This window comes from Talpa occidentalis, unplaced genomic scaffold (genome assembly GCF_014898055.3).
Source record: "Talpa occidentalis isolate TD23 unplaced genomic scaffold, MPIMG_talOcc4v2.1 talOcc4.12, whole genome shotgun sequence".
Taxonomy (NCBI): Eukaryota; Metazoa; Chordata; class Mammalia; order Eulipotyphla; family Talpidae; genus Talpa; species Talpa occidentalis.
Genome location: NW_023601212.1, coordinates 29647996 through 29671312, shown reverse-complemented (window position 1 = coordinate 29671312; position 23317 = coordinate 29647996). Strand labels below are relative to the sequence as shown.

Here is a 23317-nt window from a genome sequence, read left to right as displayed (position 1 = left end):
TTACTGTGAGAGAGAGAGATGAAGAGAGCGAGAGAAGGAGAGAGAGAGAGAGAGAGAGAGAGAGAGAGAGAGAGGGACGGAGGGAGGGAGGGAGGGAGGGAGGGAGATGAAATGAAACATAACTCCACAGTCAAGAAGAAAATGAAAATTTCCTATTGATTTTAGTATAAGCTATTTAAAAACACAGTTTAACTAGTGTCCTATTCCAGTGCAATTAGTAGGTAAGAACTATCTATTTTTGTGGATAGTAAACTAAAATCAATAACATAACAATAACATCATCAGGAGACACTTGGTGAGGACATCTCTGTTGAGTGGCCATCAGCTCCAGTGCCCACGTGTGCTTTCAGCCATTTAGTCCTCGCAACACCCTCGAGGGGACAACACTTATTCTCTCATTTCATAGATGTGGAAACCGAGGCAGAAAAATCCAAGCAGCTTTCCTATACAACCCGAGGTGGTAAGTGGAGGGGAGGGGATTTGGCAGCCCTGGGGGGAGGTGTTACCCTGAACTTGTAAATGGGATGACTGGAATGGGTGAAGGAAGGCACCTATGGGGCACTCTCCTGAGTAGAATGCCAGAGTGAACTTCAGCCATAATTGACTCGCAAACCATTGATTTTTCCATCAAACCCAAATGTCAGCTAAGCACACTCCTGGGTTTAAGAGGCTGTGCTTTTTGTTCGTTAGCGGTGCTTCCCCTCCATTTCAGGCCCCTGGCGCATATATATATATATATATATATATATATATATATATATATATATATATGTTTGTATTTGGTGAGAAAGGAGAAATCTGAACCCTAGGCGGCCTCGAACAACAGCGTTTCCCACCAGGCTGAGACCACGCCTCACTTCGGCTCCTGCTACGACACTGGCCTCTAACCTAGAGGACCCCAACCCATGTGTGACAGCATGTCCTCTGTGCCTGGACCAAACAGCAAGTGCTCACCAGCTCGCTGAATGCCAGAGTCCATCAAGTGGCACTGGGGAATGGATTGCCACCGGTGGGTGTGGTGATGAGAGGTTCGCCAGAGATTGCGCAGTGGCTTCCAGACAAAGCGCTCTCTCTAAATTCTAAATGTTGGATATGTATGGATATAATAAAGACAGTTTGTTCATAGTCTCTGCAGTCTTCCCTGGAAGGCACCACTACCCCCTATTTTTGAATCGAAAATAAAATTCCAGGAGTGTGAGTAATTTATCTATCATAGTACTAAGTGCTAAGGTTTGAGGATCAAACCTCAAAATGCTTGATTCTAAAAATCATTTTTGCTTATTCAACTCCAACAAAGTGAGCTGTTTTGATTTCTCAAAAGCAGTCACACACTATTCATATTGGTTTGTTAAACACACACACACACACACACACACACAGGTAGGGGTGTGAGAAGGAAACTTTCCTCCTCAAAGGCACTGTTGCTCAGTCATCTTTAAAATACTCCTGTGAACATGGCAGGGGGAGGGATCATTACGTCACTTGGTAGATGGAAAAACTAGAGAAATGGGCACTCTAGGCCAGTGATGAGGCTGTAGCCTCCAGACCCCACCCCTGGCACCTAGTTCAATCTGAGACACCAGAAAATCTTCTAGAGCTTTGACTCATCTGATGGCAGCTGTCCACATCACCCAGGTGGGCCCTCTAGTACATAATGCATGCCCAAACACTCCTCTCTCCACGCACAAATCATGTGGACCCAACGTGTTATAAGGAAATAGAAGGAATGCTAGTCACATTTGTGAATAATAGTTTGCATTCACCTTGTGGATGTTAGAATCAAATAAGCTTGTTTGGTTGGAATACATAGCTTATTGCAAGGAATAGATGTCTACTGGAGAGCTGGAGTCCAATTATACCAAACAAACAATGGTGGAGCTCAGCTTGAGCCATTTAGAATTAACTACAGGAGATGGGATAGGAAGCACAGCCATGGTTTTCATGGAAATTCCTTTAGAATTCACAATACTGAATACAGCATAAAGCCTCTTCACTTTCATTACTCTGTAAAATTTCTTGTTGGTTCTGCCCTATTTCACAAGTTCTTACCTTGATGTTAATTCACAGTGACCGTTTTTAGCAGGCGAACACAGACTTCAGCAGGCAAGATGGTGATGGGAAGTGCACCAACAGGTCTAAAAGCAAAATGGTGCTCACACCCAACACCACCCTGAGCACCCCTGGTGTCATCACCATCACCTCTACATGGGTCAGGCGTGTGTCACGCAAGAGCATGACCTCTGTGTCCATCTGTGTCTGTCTGCACCGCACACATTCATCCAGAAAAATAATTGGAGGGGAGAGACCCAGGAATGATGGTTACCCCAGCCCATCCATCGCACCCCCTTGCTCTGCTGGTAATGAAAGCAGCTACCCGCCATCCTGGCAGCCTCAGGGACATCAGAGAGAGGGAAAAGCCATTGAAAGCGAAGGAGTCAGTTTGATCTACAGTGTAATTACAGCCGTGCTGTGAGACAACACAAATTTGGCCCCTGTGCAGGCATATTTCTTTTTTTCCAGAAATTAATTTTCATATCAAAAAAGAAACACTTTAACTTCTGAAATCGAATTGGACAAGAGAGAGAAAATGCCTAGGATGACAACCTGGGGTCTGGGGTTTCAGGCTTGTCCTGGGCATTAATATTTCTGACAAAGTTGGAGGAGAAGGAAAACTCCCTCCTCCTTCACCTGTTCACTCCAGGGCAGAAATCAAGAATCAGACTGCAAGTGGAAGATATTTGTGGAAGCAAGGGTAAGGGAAGAGAAAGAAGCACATAAAGAAGGAGAAAGAAAAAGGGGCAAGGGAGCAGAGAGCAGAGACATCATAAAACCAGATCTATTCATCTTCCCCAGGATCAGGAAGGGAGGAGGAAAATGATGTTTGATGTTCTTTTCTGAGCTCTGGAGGGCAAATGAAATAACAAATAAGAAAATGCTGAAAAATCAACACAGTTTATACCAGATAAAAACAGAGGTACAGTAGAGACAAATAGCATGAATGGCTTCTCTTCTACTGAGAAGCGGAGCAGAGCAAATACCTCAGCTGAACCTCAGAGTAAAGCTTCTCCTTGATTGCTGAGGTGTGGGGGTCCAGACTAGCAGTGGATCTTAGAGAGGGGCGAGCCACCACCCCACCTCCTCCCTCTCCGATTCACATAGCAAACTCCCAGCCACAGTGTCCCCTTTCTTAGCCCTCATTGCACACAATGGGGGTCTCACATGACCCCCTCTTAAATGGACTACCACTGTTAAATGAGCAACTATTAAATGTCCCCTTTGAATGACCTACAAGGGGGATGCATTACCCAAAGTCAGACGCAGCAGAAGCCGATGAATGTCCATTCCTTCCTTTCCCTAGACACCATTGGCTTGACAGCTTGGCATCTGGACATACCACCTTTTTAAATAAATGCATCACACTATCATGCCTATGCAGGAGCAGAGATTACCTTCACCTCCTAAGGATCCTCACCATGTGTGGGATCTTATAATGACACCCAGGCCCTGAATAGAAATCCCCAACAGGAACAGTTCACTTTGCGCATGAGCATCTGTTCCAGTAAGACACAGGAAGCTAACAGCTCAACGCTGAATTCGCAGGCGGTCAGTCCTTCCAGGACAGAAGCAGGAATGGCAATTCTTCCTCGCCCATCCTTCTGTCCCCTTATGTCACCCTAAGGGAAGTCAGGGAATTTTGGCACGACTTCAACAAAATTGAATCAAGCTCATCATCCACCTATTTTTCTCTCCTTTGTAGGGTCTGAGGCTGCCTGGCCCTGGAGTGAGAGGTTTTTGGCAGCTGTGGAATGTATCTCAGGAACTGACAGAACACCCTGGCAGAGCCATCTCCAGCTGATAAAGTGTCAAATGAGATGGAACAGAAAGTGAAATCCATTTGAGGAGGCAGCTGACACAGCGCTGATGGATGTGAGGAGGAAGAGGGAGGCAGCAGTGGGCGGAGCTGCCCTGCCCTTTCCCACGATGTCACAGTGCCCTATCAGTGGAGAAGAGCTCGTGTTTCAGACAATGCCCTTTTCAGGGTCACCTAATGGACGGTGCGCACTGAGTAGTTTGCACTTGTGAGCAGTAGCATACCTCTGCAAACAGGTGGAAGGCAGGTAAAGGTGTGTGGGCATCTGTGAATGAGAGGTGTAACCATTTCCATGGCATGTTGGACGCGAAGTCACTTAGTGACTTAAAAATAACAGTGGACTCTAGGGGAGGCTTCAAAGAGCTCTAGATGCTCAGCATCCATCAAGGAAATTAAAAAAAAATAATAATGTCAGAACTGAACTGGTGGGGAGATACCTTTCCCATTGCCCTAAATTTGGACATGGAAAGTGATGATTTGGAGAGGATCACACTGCTTTGCATATTTACCCGGAAGTGGCTCAAGAACACCCCAGGATATCTGCCTCATGAATGAAGACCAGAGCAGTGGCGTGGTTCTTTAGCCTTACCTCATTGCTCTTTCCTTGCATCTGTGTATGACTTAGCAACATTCATCTTTGTCCAAAGATGAACAGAACTGAGCAACTGAGTTAGCAGAAACTGAGTTACAGAGCTTGAACAACACACCCAAAGAAATTGGCCAACATTGCATCAATATAGGTGATGGTTTAGTGCCCATTAAAGGCAAGGTTCAGTGATATACCCTTGAACCTTGCTGAGGCATACCCACAATGATGCATCCATTCTAGCTATTTCTTTCCATGCTTCAGTTCTATTTACTGTTGTTGACAGTGAAATGTCATCCCCTGCAATGTAGGTATCCAACCTACAAGCATCATCCAAATAAAGGGTGCATATATGTTCTGTAGGAATAGTCATTTACTTTCCTCGTGAGCTATAGGTTTGAGCATCATATCCATTTTTCAGATGGAGAAACTGAGGGTCAGTATCTACAAGTGTACACAGAGTCGGGACATACGCAGTGTGACACTCCCCTTAAGCGCCATAGAGCTTCCTATGGGTCTGGACCACTTTACAGGTGTCTGGGAGCTTAGCCAACATCTAGCCTGAGGGGAAATATTCTTCAGTGTGACTCATAACAAGAGTTTTCTTTTCTTTTCTTCATCTTTTTACCCCTTGCAGCATATTTTTGGCAGGATCAGCTAAATAAGTGTTATACAATCTAGCACCTCTTGAGACCTCAGTGGCAAAAAGGCCATTGAGTAAGAAAGAGAATTTTCAAGTTCTCAGGAAGGATTTTGTCACATATTCCTAGTTGATCTTATTAGCACCTGTCACAGTGAAGTTAGCCCCTTGGTTATGTTTTCTTGGCTTTCTCAGTGTTTGTCATCTTGTTTCTATTGTTCTGGTGTTATTTTAATTATTCTCCATTCTTATTATTGGATTTTCATTTTCTGAACAGCCCCCTGGGTGATGGTGGAAAATAATAAAAAGAGGTAAAGTAATAAATGATTGTGAATAGTGGCACAGGGGGGTTATTGTGCTGCTGGTAACTCTGATATTGTTATTTGGATTATTAATAATGATATTAATTGTGTCAATAATAAGAGTAGTTGCCATTTTAGAAGCTCAGAGCATTTTTAGAGGAATTTTAATTTGGGCACACACACACATCTTAGGGTAAAGCAAAGGGGAGCAGCCTAGGAATTAACAAATTCCTTACCCAAAAATAAGAAAAAACAAACAAAAAAGCACAAGGAATATTTGGGAACCATTGAAATGAGTAATGCAATTAGGAAAAAGAGTAATAGCTCTTAACTTTCATCTATCCTATGAATAATGAGGTTCACTGCTTTAGGATAAGGATACATCTCCTAAACTTCTGGGCCCCTCTATCACCTTGCCAAACACATAATTGGCCCCCAATATATGCTTATTGAAAAGATGGGAGGCAGGAAGGCAGTATTACAGGCAGGACAGAAATAAAGAAGGTGAGAAGAGAGGGAGGGAGGAGAGGAGGGGACAAGGGGGTTGTACTGGATCTTTAAGTGTGTGAATTTTATCAAATATTCCAAGTGAATAACAAAGGTAATGGTTATTTAACCACCCCAAAACCAGGTTCACCTCTACAGTGACCATTAGAAGAAACTCAGCCAGTAAATCAGCTTCTGAGCTGGGAGATGAGGTGGTAGAATTATGGATGAGAAGTCACTTGCTGACTACTAGTCTCATCTCCTGCCCCCCTCAGCGCTGTCCTGCTGTAGAGTCCCTTCGTGGTCAGTTTTGTCTCCATCCCACCAGAATTCTCCACTCGTTGCTAATTTAAGCATCCTTCAGGTTGTCAGTTATTCCGAAAATCTCTCTATGAATATAGACAAAGATGATGAACAATGATGTTCTTTATGACATTATTCATAAAGACATTAGAGATTATTTGAAATTAGAAATTATCTGAGTAATCAATAATATGAGGATGTTAAATAAATTATGGCCTATTCATATGATAGCTTATAATGCAGCTATTAGAATAACATTCTGCAGTAATTTAATAGCTTGGGGAAATATGATGACGTTGAAGATGGGAAAAGGTCAAGGGAGGAAAGTAGGAGACAAGGTCTTTGTTAGTGGAAGTATGAATAAGGAGGCTGAAGTAGTAGATTACAACACTCTTCAAATGCCGTGCTAAAAGTATTAAAAGTTACTGCCTGTTCTGCTCTCCCCTCTCGCTCTGGTGAATTCTCTCACCCTCCCGTGCTTCTGACTATATCCAGTGCTTGTATAAATAAATAAATAAATCCTTTAAAAAAAAAAAAGTATTAAAAGTTAATTCCTAGAGATGGGGCAAATGTCAAAATTTCTACATAAAAGATTATCATAGCCATAAATTGACATGAAAATTGCTTTTTTTCTCATTAAAACAAAGTCATAATATTTGGTGAATAATTATATGCATCATGCTTATGCTTCATTATAATATAAATTAATAAACAATTATCATGGTTATATACAATTGAAACAATATCTAATACCAACAGAATGAATCAAAAAGAAAACTGAAATATATCATTAGGAACAAATGACTAAAACACACAACTTTAATTTTCCAATGTAGTAGCTATTAATTTGCAGTATAGGTGAATATAACTAATTGATTTCATTCTTTTCAGAACACACTCCTTTTTAATGCAAAGGAAAATTATAGCTAATGCTTTTCTTCTCTGTTTTTTTTTTTTTTTAACCAATCCAATACTTGGGATTTCTCTGTAAAATTTAGATATGATTCATTCAACTCTCTAATGTTGGGATGTATGTAAACACGATAATATAGCTATGTTTTCATACATGAATATAAAAGAAGTAGAAATTTTTAAAGTAAAAAATTCATATATGCATATGGAAAATATGTATCATTTATAGACCTTGACCATGCATCCTAGAAAAAAAAGTCTACACAAATCGATAGCACCAAGAATGATGTCAGTGCCAGAATACATGCAATTAGCAATGCAAGCATGATGGACGAATATGGTACCAGCTTGAAATAATGAGACTTTGTGTGAACAAAAAGACCCAGGAAAGAAAAATATGGAGGCACTTCATTAAAATTACAATTGAGGGCCTCCCTGGTGGCACAGCGGTTGAGCGCTCGGCTGCAAAGCTGCCTGCAGCCTCTGCAGCACCGGTTCAATCTCTGGCTGCCAGGTGAGGGTCCCACATGGACCTCTCCTGCCGCACCCGCTGCTCCCCTCAGCAGTGTATTTCGTCAGTCTGGCTGTTCTGTTCCCTGCTCTGGCTCTGGTGAATCCTCTGACCCTCCCATGCTTCTGACTGTACCCAGTGCTTGTATAAATATATAAATAAATCTTTTTAAAAAAATTATATTAAAAATAATAAAATAAAATTACAATTGACATCTTGTCTTAAAAATTTCCCCTACTGAAATCTCAACTTCGAGAAATTAACTTGTTCAGTTTGGTACAGCTATCTGTGTTGGAAAAACTATCTGGATAATCCAGGGAAAGACAAAAAGGGTAGGGGCAATGGAAGGGTAGGGACAATAGGAGGCCTGAAGTAGAAGCACTGAGACAAAGTGAGGGCCTGAATGAAACAAGAACAGCAGGAATAGAACGGTGTTGAATTTCAGGGATTTCCAATGAACAGGCAAGAGGGTGGGTTAGATCCAGGCAGTAGGAATGGGGAGAGAAGTAGTTATTTATAAAGCCTCTGAAGTTTCCAACTTAAGCAATAAAGGAATAAACAGCAAACTGGGTTAATAAATAATAAAAAGCAAAGTGGATTCTATATTTTCTATTGTACTAAGAATTTGCTCTACCTTGTCTCATTAATTCTCATGACAGCCCTATGAAATGGGTTCTTTAATTATCTTCACTTTACAGATGAATAAATGGAGGTCCAAGGAGTTTAAGTCAAATATGCCTGAGATCAACCAATTAAGAAACAGCAGGAAGAGTTGGATTTGAAAGTGCATGCCTCTTCCTAACCATCATGTATGCCACACACAGTAGGACATTAGACAGACAAGCATATGTATAAACAGAGGCTCTAGGGAGGTTTGCAGGAGGAACGCTGAGCACAGAACAGACCCCATCAACAATAAGCAATGTATCCAGCACAAGAAGCATTTTCTGGAGAAGAAATCTTCGCCTCTTAGACTTTGTTGAGCAGACCCATTCCTCTCTGCAAATGCATTTAGTGAACTCAATCATAGGTCTGACCAGTCAGCTGCCTGCCTGTTGGTGAATTTCTTAAGGAAGCTTTGCAGCCAACATTCAGGGCCAATTCTGTTCTGATTGCTTCCACTACATCAAGAAGAAAATTGAAAAGATTGACATATGAATGCACAAGCCTGTGTGGATGTCTGGAAAGGTGATGATTGGTGCCCCAGCCATGACCTTTATTTTCCATTAATGGACCTGGGTAAGTGTCAGTTGTGTTTGAAGCTGCATAAAATGAACTGAAAAATAAGAGGGATAAACAGGAACAGTTAAGGGCCTTTTCTAGAGGAATTTGGAGTTGATTAAATAACATCAAATACAAGGACACGCTCTGATCTCAAATACAAATGGAAGATCAGCATCAAAACTAAGCATTAACCTGCCCAACCAGACTAAGCGAATTAATTTAAGCAACATGAAAACGAGAGCTGATCTACATATCTTTGATCTAAAGAAACCAGGTGAGCATTAAGCAGAGGAAGATCTACAGTGCTTATGATTTTCCCTTGAGTCCTTTAAATGAAGCAAAATCGAGGTCAAGAGATTGGATGTGAATGAACAAAGGGTGTGTACATGTCAGGGAGGGGCTCCCAAGCCAAGAACAATTTTAGAACCAACAATCAGGTGTCTTCCATTATATTTTTTTTTTTGGCATCAGAAAATATAAAGAAAGCAATTCTATATTCTGAATCTGTGAAGCATTTCACAGATTAAAATAAAATAAAGCAAGTTTGTAGCTTGATGTAAGAAGCAGTGGGTAATAATTCCCTGCCAGAATTCTATTTTTAATAACAAAACTTGGTGAGATCTTACTGACTGCTTTCTGGAACTGGCAATGATCTTCCTGTGGACTGTTTTATTTCAGAGAGCAGTCACTGACCTTGGGCAGTTTGCTGATCTTAACAGAATTCCTTGAAATTTGAATTTTGCTCTCAAAGAGGCACCCTAGACCCACCCCTGACTTTTGCAGGTACATCTCATTCTTTTTCCTTTTCCCCTTTTATGCTATCCCAGTATGTGAGCAGGGATTCCCTGCTATTCTTTTCACACTTGAACTCATGTCTCTACATGACTTCAACAACCACCCCTGGGATTATTGCAAATCGTCTCATCTGCTCACAGGTATGCCTGTGTCTTTGTGGGGCATATATTTCCCCTATATATTTCCCAATTTTATTTAGACTTACTATCCCCACCTCAAATGTGTCATGTTCAAAACAAATGTGTTGAAAATACACAAATGGCCAATAAGCACATGGAAAGATGCCCAGGATCATTAGTCACTAGGGGAATGAAATCAAAATTCACACCCACTAGGAAGACTATAAGCAAAATGACAAGCACTGACAATGTTGGCAAGGAGGTGGAGAAATTGAATTCCTCACACCTTCCTTGTGGAAAGGTAAAAGTAAAACCACTTTGGCAAATAGTTTGACAGTTTTTCAAAGTGTTAAATTCAGTTACTGTATAACTGAGCAACTATACTGTTAGGTACATACCCAAGGAAAAAAAAAAAAAAACAACACGTATGTATGACTGTTCCTAGCAACTTCATTAATAATAGCCACCAAGTGGAAATATTTCAATTTCCCATCAATCTGATGAATGGTTATATAAATGTGGTATATCCATACAATGGAATATTATTCACTCAAAAAAGCAGAAACCAAGCACTGATTCATGTGACAAGGTGGTTGAATCTTGAAAACTATAACAAATGAAGAGTCAGACATAAAAAGTCACATATTGCACAATTCCATGTATATTAAATATTCTGAATGAAGCATTTCAAATTCATAGAGAAAGAAGGTAGTGGTTACCAAGCACTGGGAGGTGGGGGAATTGGAAGCAATTGATAATGACTATAAGGTTTCTTTTTGCAATGATAAAAATATTCTGGGATTAGTAAGAATGATTGCACAATTTTATGAATATACTCAAATCCCTGAGTTGTGTACTTTAAAAGAATACACTGTATGATATGTGAATTAGATCTCAATTACAAACAAATTAATATACTCTGAAATTGAACTTATTTTCATTAAACAGCTATCTTTTCAACATCCATCTTGGTTAGTGATACCCTGTCACTTCAAGCATCCAGTGGCAGAGTTCACCCCACCAATACTTACTGAATGTCATGGTGTGGGTGTGGGATGGCTCTCAGAGCTAACATTGGGCACTCAACCCACTCCAGGTAGTCTCTGACAGGCTTTATGTGTGTTAACTCATTTATACTCCATAGCAGTTAATCTCATCTGCTTCATCTGAGCAGTAGAGAAAATCTGGGCAGAGAGGTTATGCAGCTGGCGTGGTCACCCTCTGGGGAAGTGCTGGGACATTTTCAATCACAAACCCATGCAGTCTGACTCCTAAATTGACTCTTTTTACCATAGCACTCTTACCTGATCCTTTACTACATACCCCACCCCATCCCAATTCCCCTGCACTGACCTCCTATGCCTGAGGAGAGAAAGAACAGCTGAGTGGTTAAGAGCTCTGTAAATATGCTGGTGCTGTTGTCATAACTACACTACCTCTAACTGACTTTAGGCAAAGTAACAGAAGAGAGGGCTGTCATGCGCTCTGGGAACTTATTTTCTCATAAATATGTACACAATACTGGGGCCTCCCTGGTGGCACAAAGGGTTAAGCACAACACTGTGAAGCTGTCCACAGCCACTGCAGCACGAGTTCGATCCCTGGCCAGTCAGGGAGCTACCCACATGGCGAAGCAGACCTCTCCTGGCTTGCCCACTGCTCCCCTCAGCAGTGTATTTCAGTCAGTCTGCCTGTTCTGTTCCCCACTCTGTCTCTGGTGATTCCTCTCACCCCCTGCATCTCTGATCTGACCTGTACCCCAGTTCTTGTAATGTACAAACAAGTAAATCTTTTAAAAAAAAAATACATCCCACTGGGCCTCCCCTGGTGGCAGAGTGGTTGAGCGCTGGGTTGCGAAGCTGCCCACAGCCTCTGCAGTGCCGGTTCGATCCCCGGCCACCGACGAGGGTCCCACATGGCACGCAGACCTCTCCTGTGGCCCGCTGCTCCCCTCAGCAGTGTACTTCAGTCCTTCTGCCTGTTCTCCCCACTCTGGCTCTGGTGAATTCTCTCACGCTTCTGACTGTACCCAGTGCTTGTATAAATAAATGAATAAATCTTAAAAAAAAAAAAATACATCCCACTGTTGTTTTAGTTTCCCTCACTGTTTTTAGCAATTTTAAATACATTTGATCTTACTGTATATCACATGCATAATTAAAAGAAGGGAGGTTATTTCTATATAAATTGACTGCTTTTGAAATAAGATGCCCCAAAGAGGGCCACAAGATTTGTCTTCCTAAGAGAATTTTGCTTTACTTTAGGAAAAAGCCCTGCCAGGCTCTTTGGGTTGATGACAGACAGAGCCCATGAGGGTGCAGACAGGAGAAAGAATAAGGAGTCCACATAGTCAGTCTGTTCTATGCAAGAGCAAGAGGAATTCAGGAGCTGACCAGGCAACAAGAAAATTCCTTTCAAGAACAATGGGCAGAGGATTCTTGGCAGGGAGAAGTTAGTTTCCTTACAAAGCAGGAGACAAAGGTCTGAGAAGGATGACCAACTAGAAATCCCTGAAGTCAGGGATGGCTGAGGAATTTTTAGGACTGATATCTGGTGCTCAAAGTTATTTTCTGTTCTGTGCAATGCTACCCTTTCCCAACCCAGCAGGCCTTCAGTAGACATCTGCAACTCACGGTTATCTGGGCTAGGGGAGATTTGGGCAACAGAGTAAAGGCTTGGTGTCCTATAGAAGAGATGGATGCTGACATGAACTCCAAGAGTGAGAGACACTGGAAGATAGTGAAAGTAAGTGACTGCAGAGAAGACCAAGGCCACCATTGCTTGCGAGACCACCCTTCCTTGAAACACAATACAAGAAGGAGGGCCTTGAATGGGGGCACCAGGGTGGCTAGACACTGCCTCAACAAAAGTGAAGTTTGTAGAGAAATCTCCATGGAGACAGCTGCATTCCACATTTTAGAAACTGCCCTGCATTTCTTTATAGCAGAAGATCAAATGGGAAAAGGAAAGCACTGCCACTCTGCATATGCTTATGTAAGTCCTTTCTTGAATGGTCTACAGTGTGCTGTGCAATATCCCCTCTGCACTTCAGGATGTGCCATCAATCCACCTCTTCCAGGAAGGAGTCCTTGAGGACTTTCCCCTCATTTCTCTATAGTGTTTCTCATATGGAAGTCCTCCAAGTTTAGTGACAAAAACAGTAACAACAGCTTCACGGGAGAAATATTAGTAATGAAAACTAGCAATTGCCCAGGGCTCTGCCCCAGGTCCACCTGGCAAAGGGTGAGGTCCAGCAGTGTGTCTGAACAAGCCCTCCTGGTGATGCTGGTGCACACTAAAGCTTGAAAACCAACCCAGAAAGTTAGAGTTATTTTATTAAAGCTGCAGTAAGACCCTCTCTCCCTTCTACTCAACACCACACAATGGAATCCCATGTCATGCCTAGTAAGAACCAAAGTATCCATAACTACCTTCCAGAACCCAAGTGTGTGCTGGTTCCCCTTTTACCTCTCTGACCTCACTTGCTCCCCATCCTACCCCCACCCTGGTCTCTGCCACTCACTCCAGTCTGGTCATGGAGCCCAGTGATTTGAGAATGGAGCAGGTCTACTTCTACCTCAACACCTGTATTGGGGGTGCACCTTGACAGGTACATCCTTCCCAAAATGGCCCATGGCCAGGTCCCTCACCTCCTATATATCATCTCTTCTGTGAACCCGGTGGGGACAACTTATAACTAGGCTCATCTCCATAACCAACCCCATTTTTTGACTTATTTTTCTCCATAGCACTTATCTGCTCAGAACACTGTATATTTTACCTCCTTAAAATTTTTATTGTATGCCTCACTCTGCTAGAACGTAAATTCCAGAAAACAGAGATCTTATTTCATGTTTTCCTATTTTGTTCATTGATATAGTACTTGAGTCATGTGGCGACGAATATCCAATAAATACTTGTGGGATGTGTGAATGTGGTGTTTGTTTTCAGTCTTCCTTTGTTCATGAGCTACCCCTTTCATCGCACCCTCTGTTGCCAACTAGTTTGGAAGCTCCGGGAAAAGAGATGCTCCATCTTGGATGTCTGCCTTCCCCACTGTGCCTAGCACCATGCTGAGGATTCAAAGAGCACAAAGATACCCCTGGACCATAGATCTGAGAACACTCTCCCCTGGACTTGGGTTTCAAGACAGAAACCCTTGCAATGCCCCATACATATCCAGAGCTCCCTCTGCTCCCTCAACGCACAGTTTAAGTCTCCATGTCAGCTTCCTCTGCCTGGTCCAGCCATAATTTCCATCATTTCCCCTGACATGCAAAGAATCCACCTCTCCCTGGCTGCTCTCACCACCCCCAGGCAGTGCCTGCTCAGGCAGCCTCCATCTGTCCCTCACCCGAGTTCCAGCGACCCAGCATGACAGCTGAGATCTATAATTTATTAGTGCCCTTCTGCTGGGCCTGCTCTTTCTCTTTCTTGGGCATCATTGGTCCCAGGCCTTCGTCAGCACCCTCACAGGGGCTGCAGGTGTTTGAAATGGAGGTAATCCGAGTCAAGCACTGGGCTAAGATAAGCAATTTGAGAGTTTAGAACATGCTGTGTAGGGAGAAAAAAGTCTTTATTATTTTAAACAGGGTCCTGGAATCTCTTCACTCCCCTTCTTATTTGCATTGGCCTGACTGTACAGTAAAATCCCATTTTGTTCTTTGAAGAAGTGTGTGCATCATTTGGGGCCAGGAACCTGCGAGAGAGAGGGGGCCAGACAGCACGCATGAGTTGTCATCTCAAACCTCAGTAGGCAATATGTGTTTTTAATAATCATCTGGTAATTAACAGCTGTGATTCAAAGGCTTTCATTTGGAAAAAATAATAATAATTTTACTTCCTGGTGCCAGGAGCCAGATGGGCAGCCAAAGAGAGAAGCCGCCAGCTACGAATCAGAGAGGTAGAGAAGGTGAGGCGTACAGACTCCCTCATCACATTGCAGCTGACACAACATCTGGACAAGAGAACAAAGCGAGGCCTATGTACCTGTGCCTACACACCCCCCCACACACACTTGTTCAATTAGCACTAGCACAGCAGAAGTTTGCAATCCTGCTATAAAAAGTAGACACCCTCCCTTCGTTGACTTGTTCTAAATGACCTCTTTAAAAAGATGCACAGCCTGATAAATAATGTTAAACTGGGAAATTATTTTGAATGATCACATGACCATGGATTCTTTATTTAGTTCAAAAAAATTGCATTGACCTTTAGGCCTTTTTACTGTTTGCTACCAGCATCTCAGTCATCTCTCCTTTCCCCTGCTGATTTCTCCCTCCTCAGGGTCAATGGGAAGTAAAACATCATGTGTCTGTAGCACATACTCTCAATATCTTCACAAATCTCCCTCACTTGCTCTCTCTCTCTCACAAACACACACACACAAACACACACGTCCCTGCTAGAGATATCAGAGGAGAGGAAATAGATAAAGGAGGACAACAAGAAATAAGTGCATATTTTACATTCTCATAAAGACCAGTGTGTGATCTCTTTACATGTCTGGGTATGATGACTGGAGTTTGTCTTCTTGGCTGACACCATTTGAAGCTTGACATGGATTTGAGGGCTTTGTTACTGTTCATAAAGAAGAGGAAGAGTGCCTCCCTGGTGGCACAGGGGGTTAAGCACAGCACTGTGAAGAGACCTGCAGCCTCTGCAATATGAGTTCGATCTCTGGCCAATCAAGGAGCTACCCACATGGCACAACAGACCTCTCCTGACTTGCCCACTGCTCCCCTCAGCAGTTTACTTCGGTCAATCTGCCTGTTCTGTTCCCCACTCTGTCTCTGGTGAATCCTCTCACCCCCCCACCTCTGGCCTGTACCCCAGTTCTTGTATGCATAAATAAATAAATAAATATTTAAAAAAGAAAAAGAAAGAAGATGAACTGACACGCAGGAGGGAAGAAGGAAGGAAGAAAGAATAGGATAGATCTGTCCACGTATCATTTTTATCCATCTTTGTTTGCCAAATATGTAAGGTAAACCTGTCATGGGCTGAATGCCACACTGTAAAAACAGCGTGGAGAGGGCGGGTTCTGGTCCACAATGGTGGCAGCTGCATTGCCCAAGTGGTAGGGGACAGGTATGGCCAGGTCTTGGCTCCACACCCCACTCATACTTTCATCACCAGGAACAATCGCAGAGCTGTGGCTGCCTTCTCAGTCCTGCTTTGAGGAGCTTAATATTTTGATGGTTGCCATGGTAAGCAAGCTTAAAACACCACTGGATAATATGAATGATGAAGATAATGCTTCATAACTTTCAATGGCCTGACTCTGAAAAGAGGATTTTGGCATTTCCATTTGATATAGTAGAAAGAACAGCATACAGAAGATTAGAAGAACTGGATTACACTGACCTGCAGTCAGTGGCTCTGTGACCACTTGATCTCTTTGGGAAGAGAGATGCCTCTTCTAAAAAAGTAGAAGATAGTTATGTGCATACTAAATTTGGGGATTTAAGATAGTAATACATAACTTGTGGTCAAAGAGTTGGAATCTGGCCTCCCCTCTCCATTAACCAACATGGAGACTTTAGACATTACATGTAAACTTTCTGGGTCACCATTTCCTCATTGAAAAAATTTGACATTAAAGGTATATATTATAGATGTCGTAATTGCATGATGTCAACAATAGATAAAGAGGAACCAATTTCTCGGACTATCAAGCCCTAATGGAAGAGATGAAATAGCTCAGGTGGCCTCAGGGTGTCCTTACTTAGGACATTCTCACCTTACTCGTGACCCTGTCATGCTCTACTGGCCTTAAAGCTCCACCACACGTGTTGAAACTAAAACAGATGAATACTTCCTGTGACCCTCACTGCAATCATCCTCACAACTAAGATCTGTTAGAAAGTAGAAAATAAAATACTGGGACTTCCCTTAGTGACCTAGCGGTTAAGCCTCAGCACTATCACCACTACGGCCTGAGTTCCATCCCTGGCCAGGGTGCTAACCCACAGGGCGCAGCAGACCTCTCCTGTCTCAGCTGCTGCTCCCCTCAGCAGTGTATTTCAGTAGATCTCCTGTTTTGCTCCTCACTCCTTTTCTGGTGAATCTGATCACTCCCCGATACCTCTGGCCTACACCCCAGTCCTTCTAGGCATAATTAAATAAAAATAAATCTTGGGCCTCCCCGGTGGCGGAGCGGTTGAGTGCTGGGTTGCGAAGCTGCCTGCAGCCTCTGCAGCACCTGTTCGATCCCCGGCCGCCAGCGAGGGTCCCACATGGCGCATAGACCTCTCCTTCCGTGCCCGCTGCTCCCCTCAGCAGTGTATTTCTCCACCAGTCTGCCTGTTCTGTTCCCTGCTCTGACTCTGGTGAATTCTCTCACCCTCCCACGCTTCTGACTGTACCCAGTGCTTGTATAAATAAATAAATAAATCTTTTAAAAAAAAAAAAAGAAAGAAAAGAGTTAATAAATAAATAAATAAATAAATAAAAATAAATCTTTAAAAATATATATTTTCTTTAATCCTGACAATAACACTAAAGGAGAAGCAATGCAATCTCACTGTACAGATGAAGAGATTGAGAGGAGGTTTAGAGATGATCAGTAACTTTTCCAGAACTATTCACTCTTGGATAGATGGAGAGGAGACCCAAATCCAAGCAAACTTGACTCCAAAATCTGTGCACTATGCATATTTTTTGTTAATTAAGCACATAGGATGCCAACTAATGTGCCAAAGCTATTATAAACATTACATCATTTTATGATCAAGAAATCCTAAAGAGGGAAGTATTATTATCTCCATGTTACAGATGACAAACTGAAGCTCAGAAAGTTTAAGTAACTTGCCCATGTTCTCCAATAAATAATGAGAGAAACCTGGAATCTATCCCAAGTCTCTTTACCCCCAAAACCACTATGCTGACATGAAATATGGGGGAGGCACGTGTAGAATCAAAAAAAGGGCAATTCTCTCATCTGTCATGTTCCAGTAAGAATATTGCTGTTGGGGTCTCCCTCGTGGCCGAGGGGTTAAGGCTCAGTGCTACCACTGTGACAGCCCATTGCTGCGGCCTGAGTTTGATCCCAGGCCAGGGAGCTACACACATGGTGCAGCAGACCTCTCCTATCTCGCCCACTGCTCCCCTTAGCAGTGTATTTCAGTAGATCTGCCTGTTGTGCTCCCCACTCTGTCTCTGGTGAATCATCTCACCACCCCCACACCTCTGGCCTACACCCCAGTTCTTCTATGCAAAAATAAATATTTTTTCAAAAAAGAATATTGCTTTTAATTAGCTGGATTACTCTGGTTTATTGGGGTCACTGATACTAACTGGGTAAGAGAAGTGGTTTTTTTTTATGAGGGATAACATTATGTATTTTCTATTTTTAAGGAGATAAAGTCAAAAAGAAGCTTAATAATTCTAGTTCTATATCACTGACTTCATATGCAAAAAATTTTCCATAAGCAAGAAAAATTCCATACTAACTTTAAAGAAAGTATTTCTATGTGCAAACAAAGAAGAAAATGATGATACTAATATTATTGTCCAAGCACTCAAAATAGACCAAACCTTCATCTAAGTTCTCTACTCACAAAACTTCACAAAAACTATATCAGGTAGAATTCTTTCAATTTCCATTTTATCAAAAAGATGACCAAGGCAAAGAGAGGCTTATTAATTTACTCAAGATCTCATAGAAAATAAGTAGCAGAGATGGCTTGAACACAGGCAGCATACTCACGGTCCACACTTTCAACCACTGTCATCTATTGCCTCTAAAATCAAAATAGTTCATTAGCCTACTGGTAGTCAACTTGGTGCTAAATTGTATTGGGGATACAGAATGCTGTGGAAACAATTTAAGCTGATGTTAGGCAAAGAATTGAGATCTGAAAGTAAGTACACTGATTCTAACAAGGGGCATGATCTCTCTGAGTCTCTGCTTATTTCTCCATAAATCTGAGGCCATGTTATCATACACACTTGTTATGAAAATGAAAAGTGATAGCATGCCAAACACTTATCACACTCCTGGCACAATGTGGGCATCCAATCATTGGTAACTCAATTTTTTTTTAAAGAAAAAAAAGGTCAATGAGTTAGTGGTAATATCTATAGCTTGCATTGATCATCTGTTTTGACTCATGGTGCATCCTTGTTTTTAGGAGTTTAAACAATAGTTTAGACAGCTTAGAGAAATAGATGTACATTTATATATATAATATATGTAAATATAAACATATATATTATATTATATATTATATAACATATAAACATGTATATTTATATATACTATACAATACATAATATAATATATAATACACATATGTATTTATTCATATATTATTTAATATAATATATGCATAAACATTTATATATTTATGTATATATGGCCCTCCTGAGACCTTGTCTCCTCTCTATATAATATGTTATATATATATATATATATATAATATAATATATTTAGGCAAGGTAAGCATGAACATCATTGTGAGAAGGATGCCTTGCCAAAAAAAGGAAGTCCACCATCTGGGCACACTCTGAACAAAGTAATTTCCAATTACTTGCAACTTGGACCCTTGTGAGTATCTCCTGAGTTAAAGCTGCTGTTACTTTCCCACTCTTGGGGAATGAATTTCCCAGTGGATGTTAACATATGATGATTTGACTTCTCAACCCCTATGAGCACTGATAGAGCACAACACTTTGCTTAAAACAAGCTGGATCCCCTTGGCCTCCATAAATGCCTCACATTTAGTTAAGATGTAGCACATTTACCTTGGAATACCAGACATGAAAGGGTCTGCTTTCAAGTGCTTGCAGCAGTCAGAGGACCATCCAGAAACTCATCATTTCTTCACATGGTCCTCCTGAGACCTTGTCTCCTCTATCATATTAAGTTTGCAAGGCTATGGAGCTTCCTGCTTTGGCTATGAGCACCCTCCATGTGACCGCCACATGTTTCATTGCAACTTTGACAGCTATGGATTATTAGGAATGCTATCTTTACTCCCTTCCCTGAATGTTTTCTATGACACTTAGATCCAACACAGCCAAACAGCTGATTCTCCAGAAGGATGTTACATGATTTTCTCTATATTTTTAAAGATTTATTTATTTATTTATTTATAGAAGAACTGAGGTGTAGGCCAGAGGTGCAGGATGTGTTTGTGTGAGAGGATTCACCAGAGACAGAGTGGGGAGCAGAACAGGTGGATTTACTGAAATACACTGCCAAGGGGTACAGTGGGTAAGACAGGAGAGGTCTGCAGCACCATATGTGGTATGTGGGTTAGCTCCTGGCCAGGGATCAGGGACTGAACTCAGCTGTAATAGCATGATAGTGCTGAGACGTGACCCCTATGCCACAAGGGAGGTCCCTTCATGATTTTCTCTAGATTCAAAAGCAAACTGGCCAAGATGGAATAATAGCCACCAGCTCACCTTCCCATCAGAAACAAGAGCAATAGCAACAATAGGAGACAAAATCAATGAAATGGTGAAACCTGAGACACTAGACATCAGGCACTGAAAGACAGTAATTTCTGAGAGATGGGGAATAAATGAGGTCAAGCCTAAATTACCCCAACCCTACCTGCCTGGAGTGTTTCTAGGTATAGTGCAGGGAGGTGTACTCAGGCCGAATCTAGAAACTCCCTGTATTAAGCAGCTGAGAGACATGGAGGTGATGGAATTAGGGTTTTCAGAACACAATACCAGGGAAGAGACACTTGCACTGAGAGAGCATTTCAGAAGTCTGCATTCCTGTGAGTACTCAGCAGAGTAAGCAGTACATGTGGGAGGAAACTACTGAATGGGAAAGACCCATGCAGTGGATTGGAGGGAATGGGGCCCAGCTCTCACCCTGGGCCAAGAACAGTCCTTGAGCTTACCAGTCAGTCTGAGGATACTCATGAGCACCTGGCCTCAATAATGGATCTCAGCATTAAACATTATATTGATCTCATCCAACAAATATTAAAAGTGAGCTCCAAAAGAAAATAATATGTAGTAAAGAACCTCCCACAGGGGCCTCCCTGGTGGTGCAAGGAGTTAAGACTCAGCACTATGAAGCTATCCACAACCACTGCAGCACGAGTTCAATTCCCGGCCAGGGAGGTGACCACATGGTGCAACAGACCTCTCCTGTTTTGCCCACTGCTCCACTCAGCAGTGTATTTCAGTAGATCATCCTGTTCTGTTCCCCACTCTGTCTCTGGTGAATCCTCTCACCACTCCACACCTCTGACCTGTACCCCAGTTCTTGAATGCATAAATAAATAAACCTTAAAAAAAAACTAAAAAAAAAAGAACTTCCCACAAAGAAACATATAGGTACAGGTGGCTTCAGTGGTGGTTTCCACTAAATATTTAAGGAAGTAATAATAATTACTATAATCAACTCTTCCAGAAAATTAAAAAGGAGAGAGCAAGTCCCAGTTTTCTATGAGTTCAGCATTACCCCAGCACTAAAATTATAGAGACATTATAAACAAAATCCCTCATAAATGTACATGCAGAAATCCTAAACAAAATCTTAGCAAATTAAACCCAACAAAATGCATTAAAAGAAGATACATTAGGACCATGTAAGTTTTATTATGACTTAACATTTTAAAATTTGAGTCAACTTAATTCATTATATTAACAAAATAAAATAAGAAAAGCATATAATTATCTCAATAGATGTAGGAGAATAAGCACTTGACAAAGCCTAAAATCCATTCCTGATTATGAAAAAAATATCAGCAAATTAAGAAGAGAACTTCCTGAGGGGCCTCCCCTGGTGGTGCAGGTGGTTGAGCGCCGCACTGTGAAGCTGCCCTCAGCCTCTGCAGTGCCGGTTCGATCCTGGCCAGCTGGCAAGGGTCCCACATGATGCAGCAGACCTCTCCTGTCGTACCCACTGCTCCCCTCAGCAGTATATTTTGTCAGTCTGCTGTTCTGTCCCCCACTCTTTCTCTGGTGAATCATCTCACCCTCCCATGCATTGGGCCTGTACCCCAGTTCTTGTATAAATAAATAAATAAATCTTTAAAAAAAAAAGAAGAGAACTTCCTGAATGTGATGAAGAACATTACAGAAATCAGCATATCTACAAGTAAAAGACTAGACACTTCACCCATATAATCAGAATTCTTTACATGATTTCTAGTCAACATTAAATTGGAGGCCCTAGCCAATGTAATAAGGCAAGAAGAAGTAAAAACCATCCAGATTGAGAAGGAAGAAGTAACACTTATTTGTAGATGACAGCCATTACAGAAGACCTGAATGCTACAAAAAAAAAAAAAAAAGTCACCAGAACTGAGTGTAGCAATGTTACAAGATAAAATATTCTATATAAAAATCAATTTAATTTCTACATACTGGCAATGACTAATGTGAAATTTAAATTTAAAATAATGCCATTCAAAAAATGCATTTAAAATTTAAATACATAATACCAAATCTGTCAAAGAAGCCCAAGACCTATACACTGATTACTACAAAACATCACTGAAGGAAATTAAAAAGACCTAGATAAATATAGTTATATACTAAGCTAATCAGTTTCAAGACTTATTATTAAGATAGCATCTCTCTCAAAACTAATCTGTATATTTAATACAATCACAATCTAAATACTTGTCATTACTTTTTAGAAGAAATTGAAAAGCTGATTTAAAAATCCATATGGAACTGCAAAACACACACAATAGGCAAAACAATTTTGAAAAAGGAAAACAAACTTAGAGGTTTAACACTTCCTGATTTGAAGACTTTTTATAAAGCTGCAGTAAGCAAAAACAATGTAGTATTAGCATAAAGATAGAAAAACACATCAATGGAACAAAACAGAGTCCAGAAAGTAACCCACAGTTATTATATGTATATAGATATGTGTGTATATATAATCATTACCTTAGCACATTTGCACAAATGTATATGTAAATGTGCTAAGACAATTCATGGAGACAAAATATAATCCTTTCTATAAATAGTGCTGAAACAATTAAATATCCATATGCTTAAAGAAAAAAAGGTTTTCAGCCCATGTTTTGCATCATGTATAAAAATCAACTTTGCGTGCAGGAAAGACTTCAGTGATATCTTGGACTTCCAAAACAATTTAAAATTTCTCCTCTTTTTAGGGCATTGTTAGGAAAATGAAAACAGGCCCAGACTGGAAAAAATATTTCAAACCCTGTCATTACTTTTTAGAAGAAATTGAAAAGCTGATTTAAAAATCCATATGGAACTGCAAAACACACACAATAGGGACTTAAATTTAGAAATTTCAAATATCAATAAAAAGAAATAAATCAATCTAATAAAAATTGTCAAAAGATTTGAACAGACATTACGCCAAATAACAAATGAAATTAACAGAGAAGCACACAAAGGATGCTGTAATTATTACTCATCAGGGAAATCCAAATTAAAAACACAATGAAATGCCACCACACCCCTATTAGCATGGCTATAATTAAAATTCCAAATGTTGTTAAATATATGGAGAAACTAAAACTCTGATAAACTGCTGGTGAGAATATAAAATGGTATAACATAAAAAATGAAACATACACCTACTCTGTGATCCATCAACTGCATTCCTA

The 23317-nt window shown here is 41.1% G+C and overlaps 1 long non-coding RNA gene across 1 annotated transcript in view; it reads right to left on the bottom strand.

The window, feature by feature from the left end:
* Positions 1–14320: 14320 nt before the first annotated feature.
* Positions 14321–23317, bottom strand: part of LOC129145474 (uncharacterized) — a 58440-nt gene continuing 49443 nt past the window's right edge. Inside the window, exon 3 of the long non-coding RNA XR_008551072.1 lies at positions 14321–14448. This is a non-coding gene — a long non-coding RNA (uncharacterized LOC129145474). The remainder of the gene's footprint in view (positions 14449–23317) is intronic.